We start from the raw sequence: 15,332 nt of genomic DNA on the forward strand, positions 1-15,332 counted from the left end.
GGCGCGTCCCGCCCCGCCCGGCCCTCGGCGCCCTCGCGAGCTGAGCGCGGCCCGGCCAGCAGGGGGCGCTGGCGCTCACCGGCTGGGCGCGGGGGCGGTGCCGGTGGGGGCCGTTCCTTCCGGCCGCCCTTTAAGGGCCGCCCCGCGGGGCTCGGGCTTCCGGTGGCGCGTGCGCGGCGCGTCGGAGCGGGGGCGGGAGCGGTGCGTGTGGCGGCCGAAGGGCCGGTGCGTGTGGCGGCCGGGTCGCGAGGCGTCCCTGTGCGGTGCCGGGGCCCCTCTGTGGCCCGGCGTGGGAAGCCCGCGGCCGGCGGAGCCTGCTCGGAGCTGGGCGGGGAGCGCCGCGGCGGTCCGGCCGCCGGCAGCCATCCCCTGCGGTGGCCGGCAGCCCCTCGGGACGCCTGGAGGCCTGGCGGTGCCCGAGCCTCGCCTGCGGCAGCCGCCTGAGAGAGCAGCGCGGCCGTGTCCGGGGGACGGAGAGCGCTGGTGGGTGAGTTCGGGCAGCGGGTGGGCCTCCGTGTGAGGTGAGGCCTGGCGCGGGCCGGGGGGTATCTCCGTGCGGGTCGGGCCGGGGGCGGGGCGGGGGCCGGGCCCCGCAGAGAAGCCCCGGTCGGGCATCGTTCGCTTTTCCACAATGTAGGGCTCTCCCCGGTTATTTTTTGTGTACTATATTTTGGGTCACCTGAAAGCCTTTGGCCGGTTACGTTTGATGCGGGGAGATGGCAGGTCTGGAGCCTGAAAGATCTCTGGTGGGGGGTGGGGGAGGTATTTCTTGCCTTAAAACTCTGAGCCCACCTCGTGTGTCATGTCGTGAGTCTCGTGACTGTGGCAAATGGCTGAGTCGGGCGTTTTCTGATAACTAACTTCTGAACGCGTGCGTGTGTAGGCACGGGGAGATTTGTGCAGTGTGACGGAGCCCCTTGTGCTTCTGTGCTAATGTCTACCTGTTCTAGACCTCCAGAGTTGGAAAGCCTTTGTTTAGTGCCTAGTTGTGCCTGCGTAACAAATGTTTTAGCTGCTGATGGGTTATACCTCTGCTGCGAACTTCTTGCTGGGTGGCTTGATTGTTTCTGGTTGTCCGTGTAAATCTAGGCAGCTATTTTCTGCCCGGTGGTGAAGCCTATCGCTTTGGATAACAAAGGGCAGGAGTGCAATAAAGAAAAAGGTGATTCGTCTTGTGAGAAACTGAACTAAGGTATTGTTTATTAAGACTTATGTTAAAGCTCAATGTAAAGCATGCGAAGAATACCTCCCAGGCGTGCTTATGCAAGATAACCATCAGATGTCCAAACTTATCGACAGAGATAAGACAAGCAACCCCATATCACCAGGAAGCAGGAAACGACCCCCTAACAACAACTGAAGCATGCGAAGAATACCTCCCAGGCGTGCTTATGCAAGATAACCATCAGATGTCCAAACTTATCGACAGAGATAAGACAAGCAACCCCATATCACCAGGAAGCAGGAAACGACCCCCTAACAACAACTGAAGCATGCGAAAAGTACCTCCACTATCTCATTGAACATGGAAGTAAAGATGTATAAAGAGAGACTGTTTGAACTGCTCAGTACGGCAGTTGGCGGAGCGCAGACTCCCCTGCCGTCCAGCGCTGTATTTGCTCATATTCTACTTGCTACAATTAATAAAATTCTAATTGGATTATGATCCATTGTGGTCTAAATTTATGACAATTTGGTGCCGTGACTCGGATAAGGAACGGTGAGCTTCTGTCCTCCGGGGAGGCGCCCCGCGGCAATCCGCGGCCCCGCGACCGACAGCTTACCTCAACCTTACCGACGAACCTAAATTCTAGAATGATGAGCAAAGGAGAAACCGGTAAAATCCCATAAAAATTCTGTGCACGGGAGTCCGGACGAAGACGCAGGGCGCGTAAGTATATGGCGAATTTGTTCGCGGGTTTACCGTTCGGGCGGGATTGGGTTTCCTGGAATATAACGAGTGAGAGGTTCGCTATATTGAACCAGGCGAGTGCGGACCCTTAAGTACTGCGTTTCCCATCTCCCGCGAGGGACTGGGCCAGGAACAAGGGGAACGAGTGAGTGCGCGCTTGTGGATATTCCAGAAGATGGGGGCGAAGGGCAGCAAGCCTTCGACTCCCATGGGAAAGGTACCCACTGTACCTAAGAATACCCCTCTGGCATATATCCTAGACAATTGGAGATATTTCCCTGGAACCCTAGGGAAAGATAAACAGAAAATGATAAAATATTGTACTAGGATATGGGGAGGGAAGAAGATTTCTAAAGATGACGTTTGGCCAGTCTATGGGTCAGAAGAGGATTGGGTCAGACAACAATTAAACCTCTGGGTTAACAATAAAAAACCCCTTAACCCAGAAGAGAGTCAGTATGCGGAAGTGTGGCTAGAAAGACCGAGAGCTAGACTTTATCCACTGAATGAAGTAAAAACTGAACAAAAGAAAAAGAAGGAAGAGTTAGACGAAACCCTTCTAAGCCCCCCTCCCTATATTTCTCCTCCTGCTCCCGCAGCCCCTTCAGAGGTCCCCAGAGCACCCACTCCCCCACCAGAATCGGAACAAGGGTCTCCCCCTCCTCCTAGACGCGTAACTAGGAGTCAAAAAGGGGCAGCTCAGATGTATCCTTTAAGGGAAATGCCCATGGGGGGACCCCAACCTGTGATTGGATATATTTTTGTGCCCCTAAGTTCGGCTGACCTACGAGATTTTAAAAGAACTGAGATGGGAAACCTAATTGAAGACCCACTCGGAGTGGCAGAAAGATTAGATCAATTTTTGGGACCAAATCTTTATACTTGGGATGAGATGCAATCTATCCTTGGTCAATTATTTACTACCGAGGAAAGAGATATGATCAGGCGAGCAGGAATGAGACTGTGGGATGCTCAGCATGCCCAGGGACCCCAAGCAGATATTAAATGGCCACTCCAAAGACCTAATTGGGATAATCAGGATCCGGTGCATAGAACTCATATGCAGGACCTGAGAACTATAGTAATTCAAGGGATTAGAGAAGCAGTACCCCGTGGCCAGAATATCAATAAAGCATTTAATGAAATACAAAAGAAAGATGAGAGCCCTACTGAGTGGCTGGAACGACTGAGGAAAGCCCTTCAGCTGTATTCTGGGGTAAATCCAGACAACCCTTTAGGGCAAGCGCTCCTCAAAACTCAGTTTGTGGCAAAATCATGGGAAGATATCAGAAAGAAGATTGAAAAGTTAGAGGACTGGCAGAATAGAGGGTTGGATGAATTATTGAGGGAAGCTCAGAAAGTCTACGTAAGGCGGGAAGAAGAGAGCAGCAAGCGACAAGTAAAAATGATGGTAGCAGCAGTCAGAGAGGATCGCAAAGGGCGGACTGGTGAACACAGATCTGCTGGAACGAAACAAGGGAACGTGGTAGTAAAGAAGGAACAGAGATGTTGTTTTTACTGTGGAAAGAAGGGACATATAAAGACGAATTGCAGAGAAAGGATCAGGGATGAGGAAATATTAAAAACGGAATAGGAGAGTCAGGGGCTCTATATCTTAGGGGACCGGAGTCATCATGAGCCCTTGATAAAATTAAAAATAGGTCCCCATAAACAAGAGTTCACCTTTTTAGTAGACACTGGGGCTGAGAAATCGACTATTAGGCAAATACCTGAGGGATGTAAAGTTTCCCCTGAAAAGGTACAAGTAATTGGGGCAAAAGGAGAACCCTTTAAAGTAAGCAAAATCAAAAATGTGGTATTCGAAACTGAAAATAAATTTGGAATGGGTGAACTCTTGCTCGTCCCTGAAGCAGAATTTAATCTGTTAGGACGAGATTTAATTGTTGAATTGCAATTAGAAATTAAAGTAAAAAATCAAGAGCTAACGGTGTCTGCTTATCCTTTGACCGTAGATGATCAAAAACAAATTAACCCCGATGTCTGGTACTCTCCGGATACAATAAGTAAACTGGAAATCCCACCGATTAAAATTCAAATTTCCGAACCCCACATACCTGTGAGGATAAGGCAATATCCCATATCCCTAGAAGGACGGAGAGGATTGAAACCAGAAATTGATCGATTATTAGCACAAGGAATCTTAGAGCCTTGTATGTCACTCTTTAACACTCCCATTTTGCCTGTAAGGAAGCCAAATGGGAAATATCGGCTCGTACATGATTTAAGGGAAATAAACAAAAGAACTATCACCCGGTTCCCTGTAGTAGCAAATCCATACACACTGCTAAGCAAGCTAGGACCCCATAACTCCTGGTATAGTGTGGTTGATTTAAAGGATGCCTTTTGGGCCTGTCCACTGGCAGAAGAATGCCGTGATTATTTTGCCTTTGAATGGGAAGACATAGAGACAGGCCGCAGACAGCAATTGAGATGGACCGTGCTCCCCCAAGGGTTCACTGAGTCCCCTAACCTGTTTGGACAGGCCCTGGAAGAGATCTTAAAAGAATACCAGGTACAAACGGGAAATGTGCTGTTACAGTATGTAGATGATCTACTCATAGCAGGGAATAATAAGAAGGATGTAAGAAAAGAAACCATTCGACTTCTAAACTTTTTTGCACAACAGGGACTACGGGTATCACAAGAAAAGTTACAATTTGTGGAGGAAAAAGTGAAATATTTGGGGCATTATTTGTTTAACGGCAAGAAGATATTGGATCCGGAGCGCATTAAGGGAATTCTGGAATTACCTATGCCTGTCACTAAGAGGCAAATTCGACAAGCATTAGGGCTATTTGGGTATTGTAGACAATGGATAGAGAATTACAGCTTTAAAGTTAAATTCTTGTATGAACAACTGTCTAAAGACAAAATACCCAAGTGGACCCCTCAGGATCAAGATCAGTTTATCAGCCTCAAAAGGGAGTTAAGTCAAGCACCGGTTTTAAGCCTCCCAGATCTAAAGCGGCCATTCCATTTATTCGTTAACATACATGAAGGAACAGCATTCGGAGTATTAACTCAGGAATGGGCGGGACAAAAGAAACCAGTAGCATACTTATCAAAGCTGTTGGATCCTGTGAGCAGGGGTTGGCCAAGTTGTTTACAAATCGTTGTTGCTGCTGCCTTATTACTTGAAGAAACGAATCGTATTACCTTCAATGGGGAAGTTGTCCTATATGCGCCTCATAACATAAGGGGGGTGCTTCAACAAAAAGCAGAAAAATGGCTTACAGATAGCCGACTACTAAAGTATGAGGGAATACTCATAGAATCTCCAAAACTGTCCCTAAGGACTGTCGGAGCGGTTAACCCTGCAGAATTTTTATACCCAGGGGAAAGTACTGAGTTAATACACGATTGTCTTCAAACGATTGAACAACAAACACGAATTCGACCAGATCTAGAAGAAGAGGAATTACAACATGGAGAAATAATTTTTATAGATGGGTCATCTCGAATAGTGGAAGGTAAACGATTGTCAGGGTATGCCATCATTAAGTTGGATAAAGGAGAATTTAGGACAATAGAATCGGGCCCCCTGAGTGCCAGCTGGTCGGCTCAAGCCTGTGAGCTGTACGCATTGTGGAAAGCCTTAGTGTCACTGAAGGGAAAGGATGGAACTATATATACAGACTCACGCTATGCGTTCGGAGTAGTACATACCTTTGGGAAAATATGGGAGGAGAGAGGATTTGTTAACTCACAGGGAAAAGAACTGATACACCCAGAATTAATTCGGCGAGTTCTGGGGGCATTGAAAATACCAAATAAAATAGCAGTTGTACATATAAAGGGACACCAGCGAGGCACGAGTTATCAAGTTAGAGGAAATAATGCAGCTGATACAGAAGCAAAACGAGTAGCAGGCAATTATAGTACGATTTTGACTATGCAGCAAGTACCTGTTAGTAATAATTTGAGTTTTGAGTCTGCAGAAAAGGAAAAACTAGAACAAATGGGAGCTAAGGAACAAGATGGTAAGTACATATTGCCAGATGGGAGAGAAGTCTTGCCGAAGGGCATAGCACTCGAAATCTTTTCAAAAATACACAGTAAAACACACTGGGGAACCCAGGCGTTAGTTGATCATTTCAATCAACAGTTTGCCTGTATAAGCGTATATAACATAGCAAAGGCAGTCACTGCAGCCTGCGAGACCTGTCAAAAGGTTAATCGAAACAACATGAGACGAAAACCTCTTGGAGGACGTTCCCCAGCATACAGACCTTTCTCACACATACAAGTGGATTTTACTGAACTACCCAGGGTAGGGCGTTACAAATATTTATTAGTGATGGTGGATCATTTAACACATTATGTTGAGGCTTTTCCTACCTCTAAAGCAACTGCTAACCAAGTTACTAAGGTATTACTTGAACATATTATATCTCGATATGGAGTACCCGATGTAATCGATTCAGACAGAGGAACACACTTTGTGTCAAAAATTGTTAGAAATCTAACAGGAAGTTTAGGTATTAAGTGGGAATATCATACGCCATGGCATCCACAAAGTTCGGGAAAAGTTGAAAGGATGAACGGAGAAATCAAAACTATTTTGACTAAATTAATGATAGAAACCAAATTATCATGGGTTAAGTGCCTACCCATGGCACTATTAATTCTCAGAACCAGGCCCCGAGCAGATGTAGGGATATCAGCGTTTGAACTGGTGTATGGAATGCCCTATAGAATCGAAAGTCCACAAACAAATGTTTTAATTCGAGATCATGTGATTAATGAATATGTTTCACAATTAGCAGAACATCGTAACAAGCTTTGGGAACATGGACTAATTGTGCAACGACCCCCATTGGACTTAAAAATTCACAATTTTAAACCTGGGGACTGGATATTGGTTAAAACGTGGAAAGAAGAAACCCTAAAACCCAATTGGGAGGGACCTTATCTTGTTTTGCTTACAACAGAAACAGCTGTCCGGACTGCTGAGCGTGGATGGACTCATGCCAGTCGCATTAAAGGCCCAGTGACGAGACCCCACTGGAAAGTAATCAGTACTCCAGGTGACACCAAGATAACTCTGAAAAGATAACGTAATGATAAGAACTTTAGTTGATTATTTTGCCGCATTACCTTTTGGTATAAAGTGTATATTGCTGTTTATATTTGCTATAATTATCTTTTTTAATCTATTATATATGGAAGCGTACGAAGTGTGTTGAAGGAAATTGCTAAACTTATGTAGTAACACAATATTGAATATAGAGGAAAAGCTAATAAGCACTTTAGATACACAAATTAGATGCAATCATTTGAACTGCGATTGTTATCCATTTGCTCGTTGCAAGTGTAAGGTATGCCAGGATAAATGGTGGACACACTGTGAATATGGATACCCTCCGATAGGAGTTTGCACACAGTGTTGGAAAATCCAAAGAACTCTCACTGAGTGGAAATTAAAAACAATTAGAGTCGGAACAAGAAATTATTCGAGGATCCCATGAATGGTGGAAAGTTTTGCCAAAGGAATAAACCCTTAGTATTATTGTTACCATTCCAACGAATCAATCCCCTTTGTGGTTGAAATTTTGGCTACAAAGTGCAGAAGGGAAGTACTAGCTGTGTCTTGCTTAGTCTCATTAGTTAAAGCTGCAAAGTGGGAGGCCTATATAAACAGGCAGAAAGCCTGAAACAGCTGTTCTCCTGAAGATTTCCCTTGCTGCCAAGAAGATGGTACACCCCGTGGCTCGAAGCAACCGAGTCGACGGGCGAGGCAGAGGAGGAACAAACTGTGGAGAAAAGAACCAGAACAATGAGGCGCAAGAGCAGCTATGGTCGAACTTCCCCAAGACTGGTAAAAGTGTACTTAAATTGGAAAAATTGACAGACACCCTTTTTCCTGGTATATCGTTAGTTTTATTATCGATAATAGCCCAAACAAATGGAAAAGGAAACCCTCATGAACCCATGAATTGGACAATAATAAACATACAATATCCAAATAAGCCAATCCAAGCACAAATTATGGAGGGGGGAACAGTTAGTTTCAATATAAGTTTGCGTTACTTAATCGATGGAGAAATGGATAAGAATTGCAAGCCAATTTATATATGCCCAGCATCGAACCCTGGTAAATCATATTGTAATCGTCCAGACCATTATTATTGTGCATACTGGGGATGCGAAACATGGGCCTCTGAATGGTCTGCATCTGGAGATCAAAATCTAGAAATCAAATGGTCACCACAAATATGTCAAAAGAGAAATTGGAGCTACACAGATAGTTACTATAATGGTACATGTAATCATAAAGATATTGGATGTACAGGCATTAATATAACCATAAAAGATCCTAGTCAGGACTTCTGGCTTGTAGGAAAATTTTGGGGAATTAGATATTACGAACAAGGTGTAGATAGAGGGGGTATTTTTCAAATTATGAAGAAACCGATGCCCCACGATCCTTTGCCAATAGGACCAAATCTGGTCCTGAATCCGCTCACTTCCTCTGAAGAAAAGATGGCCCCCGTAATTGTCATAACCCCTTCCTCAGGCTCTCCTTCGAAAACAACTAATGATGCTGTGACTGAATTCTCTTTATCCAGAGATCTAGAGTTGTCAGAACCCAAGGACCCCTTATGGAATCTAATGCAAGCCTCTTATCGTGCCCTTAATGAAAGCAAACCAAATTTAACTGAAGAATGCTGGTTATGTTATAATATTAGACCACCATATTTTGAGGCAGTTGGAAAACCAGGTATGATTCGATGGTCTAATGGTTTAAACCCACAAGAATGTCAATGGGATGACCAGAAGAATCATACGCAAGGAATTACTATTCAATTAGTAACGGGTCAGGGAAAATGTATAGGCACAGTGCCCGAAAAGTATCAGCCTTTGTGCAGCCGAATAGTCACTAACACCAATATAGAGAAACACAAAAATAAAAAGGACAAATGGGCTATCCCGACACCAGGAGCTAAATGGGTTTGTTCAGACATCGGAATAACGCCTTGCCTATCCTTGAACGTGTTTAATGAATCTCAGTTTTGCATACAGGTGATTATTGTTCCTCGCCTAATCTATCACACCTCTGAGGAGGTGCTACGCCACTTTGAAGGAAACCTGAATAGACAAAAACGAGAGCCAATTACGGCAGTAACCCTAGCTACACTGCTGATAGCGGGTGGAGTTGGAGCAAGTACAGGCATAGCCTCCCTGGTAAAAGGTCAGGAGTTGCAAAATTTGCAGATGGCTGTAGATGAGGATTTAGCAAAAATAGAGCAATCTATTCAAAATTTAGCCACTTCAGTAAAATCTTTATCAGAAGTGGTGCTGCAAAATAGGAGAGGATTAGACCTATTGTTCTTAAAGGAAGGAGGGTTATGCGTAGCTCTCAATGAAGAATGTTGTTCGTTTGCTGACCATACGGGAGTAGTCCAAGACACCATGTCTGAACTCCGGAAAAGGTTAGAACAACGTAAAAAAGATCGTGAAGCGGGCAAGTTATGGTATGAAAGCTGGTTTAATGTTTCACCTTGGCTAACCACTTTGTTGTCTGCTTTAGCAGGACTGCTTATTATGTTGATTCTGGGACTTATATTTGGACCTTGTATATTACGCTGTATTTTACATTTTATTAAAGAACGGTTTGACCCAGCTAAATTGCTTATTTTGACTACAAGGTCTGAAGCAAAATATAAGAGTGTATCTATTAATGAAGATGACGATTGTTGTGAATGCATTATGCCACATAAGAACTATGATTGTAATTGTGAGATATTACCTTGTGAGTGTTATGATAAATGTCGGAATTGTGGAAGAAGATTTGCCTGCAGTGCCGAAAATGAAAGTAGTGTCTAATAAACAATAATAGGATAAAAAGAAAAAGGGGGGATTGTGAGAAACTGAACTAAGGTATTGTTTATTAAGACTTATGTTAAAGCTCAATGTAAAGCATGCGAAGAATACCTCCCAGGCGTGCTTATGCAAGATAACCATCAGATGTCCAAACTTATCGACAGAGATAAGACAAGCAACCCCATATCACCAGGAAGCAGGAAACGACCCCCTAACAACAACTGAAGCATGCGAAGAATACCTCCCAGGCGTGCTTATGCAAGATAACCATCAGATGTCCAAACTTATCGACAGAGATAAGACAAGCAACCCCATATCACCAGGAAGCAGGAAACGACCCCCTAACAACAACTGAAGCATGCGAAAAGTACCTCCACTATCTCATTGAACATGGAAGTAAAGATGTATAAAGAGAGACTGTTTGAACTGCTCAGTACGGCAGTTGGCGGAGCGCAGACTCCCCTGCCGTCCAGCGCTGTATTTGCTCATATTCTACTTGCTACAATTAATAAAATTCTAATTGGATTATGATCCATTGTGGTCTAAATTTATGACAGTCTGCTGCAGCTCCTTGGAAACAATTCGTTCCTTATTTTCTGCCCTTGGGCAGGCGTTGTGCTTTCCAGATAATGCAGCCTCTCCTGTGCCTGTCCACGCCGTGCATTTTGTCCTGCCCTTGCTTGAAAAGGCTCTCCTTGCCTTCCTCCCCTCTGCTGCAGTTGCCTTAATCTCTCGCTGCTGCTGCTGCTGGAAGAGGGATAAAGGGAGTGTTGTCGATCGGGTTGTTAAAAGCTTTTTCGCGGGCTGTAACGCGCGGGAAAGGGGGGCCGGGGGGGAGGATCAGTTTGCGGGGAAAATGGGAAACCAACATCACCTTCCCCTCCTACGGCGCAGCCCGGCCGCACGGCTCCCCGGGGATGCCCCTGCCCGCGGGTGTACCGTGTGTGCGCCCCCCGCGTGGGGCGGGGGACGACGACACCCCCCCACACACCGTCGGCGGCACTGGGGCAACCCCTGCCCCAGGGCTCCGCGCTCGTACCCGGCTCTCCCCGCTCCGGCACGGCACGGGGCTGGACGCACCGAGAAGACCCCGGAGCGGCTTCTCGCGTCCGGGCGAGAACAGGGCCCGGCCCCGAGCAGCAGAGCGGGCACCGCCGGTAGCTCGGAGGAGCGGGGCCGGCTCGGCTCGAGGCGTCAGAGCGAAAAGGGACGAGAACCGTCCCGGAGCGTCCGGGGGTTGGGGGGGTTGGCGGGATGGTCCGGTGGCCGGGTTCGGCTCCGTGCCGGGCCGTGGGGCAGCCGGAGCCGCGCCAGAGCAGGTGAGGAGCCGCATGGCCGGGCGCGCTGTGGGTCGGCGGGTTTGGGCTGTGGGGTCTCCCGGTCCGCGGAGCCCCCGGGGGGGCGGCGGGGTGCGGGCAGCAGCGGCCCCGGGCCGAGCGCTGTCGTGGGTCGGTGGTTGGGTTTTGGGGCCGAGCCCGTGCCCGTCCCCGGGGAGTAGGGGCAGCCCCACCCGGCTCTCGACTGCTCCTCGTCGGGGTCGGGCGGCGGCGGCGGCGACCCCGGCGGGGGCTCCTGCGGTGCCGGGCGGGTCCCCCCTTGCCCGCGAGGCAGGCAGGGACCCCGGCTGCTGCCGCCGCGGTTTGCTGGAGGCGGGCCGGGCCCGGCCCCCTGTGGGGTTGGGGTGCGGGCCCGGCGCTGCCGGGGAAACGAGGCCTGCGAGAGCAGGAAGAAAGCGCTGCCGGGCCGGCGCTGGGCTGCCCCGCCGGGGTGCGGGGCCGGGCCCGCGCAGTTCAGTTCCCAAGGCCTCCCCGACAGTGCCCGCGTGGGCCGTGGGGGTGCAGGGCTGCGGGGTGGCTGCGCTCTCCGCGGCCCTGAGCGTTGCCCGTGGGGACTGCGGAGGGGGCCGGGACGCAGCCAGGTTCAGCTGGTTTGGTCCCTGAGCGTGGAGAGCACAGCTCTTCTGTTCCTGGGCCTTGAGAGCAGGCTCCTGTGGCTGACGCCGGGGCCCTGAAACAGATCGAGTCGTGCGTTTTGAGGGCCTGAGCGAGGGGACTAAGTGGTGTGGTTTTGGGCTGAGGAGCAGAGGTCAAGTGCTGCGCTTTTGGGACTTGAGAACAGGCTCAGCAGCTGGGCTTTTTGGCTCAGAACCGGTCCCAAAGTGAGCTGGTTTGGGGGCCAAAAGCAGAAGCCGGTTTGGCTGCTTGTGGGGGTGGCGTGGGGGCATCGGGGGCTGCAGGGGAAAGCAAGGGTTGGGCAGGGTACGAGGACCCTCCCCGGAGGTGGGGGTCCGGTCACATCGGACCCCGAAGTTCGGGAGGCCGGCATGCACCAGAGCGAACTCGCCACCTGAGGCGGGTCTCTGGAGGAAGGGTGCTTTTTGGATCCAGCGCAGCGCACCCTCTTTGGGTCCAGCTCTTCATTCTGCGCTGCTTAGAAGAGTTATTAACCAATTAATTAAACATACAAACTAAGTCACAACAGCTCTATCGGCTCCATCGTGGTTTGGAGCTCTGAATCGGTTTCATTTGGTGTCTAACACATTTTTTCCCCGAGGAGAGGCTACGTTTCAAGTTAATTAGTTTTCTCACAAGTGTGTCAGTCGATAAAATTGAGTTACGATTATTAAAACCACAAAGGTGACAGGAGTCTCACGGATCGGGTCTATTTCTGAAAATGTATTCATCCCATGCAAATGTCATCGGGATACAGATCATCTGCACTTCATGCTCTGACAAGACAAGATGCTGAGACAGGGATGAGCTCCAAAAGGACTACTGAAAAGAAAAAAAACCCACGCACTTCATGAAGTCATGGGGGTTTTTTTTGTTTGCATTTGGGGGGGCGGGGTGGCTTTAACAAAAGAGTGCAGTGTTGGCTGGCAGCAGCCTGCAGAGCATTTTTGCTGCCTGATCTCTCCTGTTCTTCTCTTCCACTCCTCTTTCAGGGCTGTAATTGTCATTTGGATAGTTTTAGAAGAGCAGTTAAGTTCCTCGCCTGTGTCTCAATGTGCTGGTAATACCAGGAAGGTGAATGCTTGAACCGGTCGGGCGGGTGGGAATAACTTGGCTGCAGGTAGAACTTCTGAGGGAAGACCAGCAAAACCAGGAAGCAAATAGCAAGTTCCCAAAAAATGTGCGGGTGTCAAACACATACAAGTGTTATTGCCGAATGTTTTGTTTTTGGCAATATGTTCCAAATGCCTATTTTTGGTAAACATAACTTTTCAGGAGATTCAGGGTTGTGTGTGGCAAAACATGTCCCTCTGTTTTTGTGTCCTGCCGCACAAACGGCCGGCGGCAGGGCTCTCGTTCCCCGCTCTCGCTATTGCCACAGCAGGGCTGCGATATTTAGACCTAAGGGATGGGTTTAGGAATGGAAGGAGAGAGAACGCCTGTGTTCTGTAAGGGCTATGAATGCTGACCCTTTGCCTCCGTCTGCCGCTTTTCCTGTGCGGGTGATGAAGCCGTTTTACTTTCCTCTGTTGTTCCTGGTCTAAGTAGTTGCAAGGCTGTCGCCGCTGTGGGTGTGCAATTTGTGTTGCTGTGTTTCTGTGGAGTCCTAGCTACGGCTCGCTTCTAGTGTGGCCAAGCGTCAAGGTAGGGCTTTCAGCTTAAAGCTTCAGAAGCGCTGCGTGCCGAGATGGGTGTAGGTGAAACTGCTGTTGCGCCTGCAGCTGTGCTCGCAGGGATGCTGGGTGGCTCCGCATCAAACCGGCGAGGTGCGCGTGGACCTCCGTCGGGCTGCGCCCTGGGTGCGCGAGCGTGCCGTGTTTTTGCTGTTCCGGCTTGTATGTGCGAGGGCTTAACGTTTGATTTAATGCATTTCCTTTAACGGCAGGCTGTAGTTGGGCTCTAGATGGTATTCCTACGTGGGCGCAGGAGCTGTGGAATGGTTAAGCTGTTGCTGTGCCTCCAGGTGACTTGTTCAGTAACACTGTTTTTCCAGGTGCAGATGGATGAGTCGTGCAGGGCAACGGAGGAGAGCCCAGGGGAGCGCTGTAAGAAGGTGAGTCTGTGTGTAGTACTGGAGGGAAGATGTGACTGATGGCTATAGGGCTCCATTATGGGTTTTACTCTTTTTTTTTTTTTTTTTGTGATCTGAGGGTGCTAAGCGATGAGCCGAGCGTGATGTGGGCCCTGGAGGTGAGTCAGGCAAGGTGACCGGTGCTTGGTGGGCTGGAGTAGGTGTTCTTTTTCAGGTTATTCAGGGTTTTTTCTCCTTCTCTTCACTTTCCCATCCCAAGTTGGGGCCGATTCCCTCAAACGGGGACTTCCCCCTGTGGGGCTGCTTATGCAGCCTGGGAGCTGCTGCCTGGGCACAAAAATACCTCAAACCCCTTGACTCTGGGCCTGCAATGAGGGGTGAAAATACAGGAAGAATTCTGGTGGAAAGAAAACAACTTGGGGCTTCTGGGAAAGCCAACTCCAGCTGGATTTGTGCGGCTGGAAAGGAAAAAAAAAAGGGGGTGGGGGGAAGGAACAACAACCTAAAAGCACCCACCAACCATTCTCATGCACAAAACCGAAAGTGAAAATGACCATTTTTTGTAGGGCAAAAGCACAAAAAATCCCCACAGAACTCAGTAGTTTGGAAAAGCAACCCCAATTATTACATTATGTAAAGAAGGCGGGGGAAAAAAAAAGAAAACCAAACCAAAACCCGATCACAACCCTGATGCCACATGCCTACAAGCAGTTCCTGGGGCTTATTCTGCGGGGGTGGGAACCCAACCTTGTTCCCCAGGTTTGCTGTGCTGCTTCTCCTCCCTCGAGACACTTTGCTGTTTGGTGCAGAGGCAATGAACGGCGCTGCTGGGGCTGCGAGGGGGAAAGGTGCAGAGGAATAGAAGCTCTGTGGATGCAGCCAAGTTACGGTTTCTGGATGGTATTAATCGAGAAGAGTAATTCAGATAATGCTGCTGCCCAGCGACCAGAATTGGGTACTGAGCCCGGGAGCCGTGCACGCGCGGTGGCGTCCCTGTGATCCCCATTGCTCTCTCCGCAGGTAACAGCCCTGCGATGCTGCAGTGCCTGCGAGGTGATGCCGCCGTGCTCGTTGCTGCTTCCTGGTAAGGAAAGGCCTCCTCTGCTCTTGCTGCAGCGTGGTGGTGTGTCGGACACGATTCCCTGTGTCGGGTGAGGCCTAGGGCTGCCGGCGAGGTGAGCGAGCCCCTTTGGTGGGTGCAGGGGTATCTCCTTGTGTGCCTGTACTACTGGGGCTGGTGGGATGGGAAGCTTCAAACGACCCGCCGAGGCAGGCTTCTGGTATGCTAAAGGCGAGCGGGTGAGGGCAGCCCTAGGAGTTACCCGGGAGCTGATAGAAGGGAAGAGGGAAAGGAGGAGGAGGATGATGACCTTTTCCCCCTGCAGCTTCTGGGTGCAGAAGATGGCCGACTCCCCAGCTCACCAGAGCTCCCCCTCAGCCTCCCCTGGCCCCCCTTGCCCCGTGCGCCTGCCCCCAGCTCCAGCACGGGCGAGCTAGGCTACGTGCCTAGGAAGCCTCATCTGGTAAGAGCTGTAAGACACCCACGTATTCTCTTCAGGTGGAGGACGGCCTAGAGTCTGGAGCTGCAGAA

The 15,332-nt window shown here is 49.3% G+C and overlaps 2 long non-coding RNA genes across 2 annotated transcripts; both read left to right on the top strand.

The window, feature by feature from the left end:
- The first annotated feature begins 606 nt into the window (after positions 1-606).
- On the top strand, positions 607-10,288 carry LOC142051283 (uncharacterized). Its single transcript, XR_012658394.1, has 2 exons — positions 607-1,891; positions 6,865-10,288. It is a non-coding gene; the product is annotated as an uncharacterized LOC142051283 (long non-coding RNA).
- A 2,954-nt stretch (positions 10,289-13,242) lies between these two features.
- Positions 13,243-14,841, top strand: LOC142051285 (uncharacterized). Its single transcript, XR_012658396.1, has 3 exons — positions 13,243-13,353; positions 13,703-13,762; positions 14,762-14,841. It is a non-coding gene; the product is annotated as an uncharacterized LOC142051285 (long non-coding RNA).
- The last annotated feature ends 491 nt before the right edge of the window (positions 14,842-15,332 follow it).

Source organism: Phalacrocorax aristotelis, unplaced genomic scaffold (genome assembly GCF_949628215.1).
Source record: "Phalacrocorax aristotelis unplaced genomic scaffold, bGulAri2.1 scaffold_104, whole genome shotgun sequence".
NCBI classification, from domain to species: domain Eukaryota; kingdom Metazoa; phylum Chordata; class Aves; order Suliformes; family Phalacrocoracidae; genus Phalacrocorax; species Phalacrocorax aristotelis.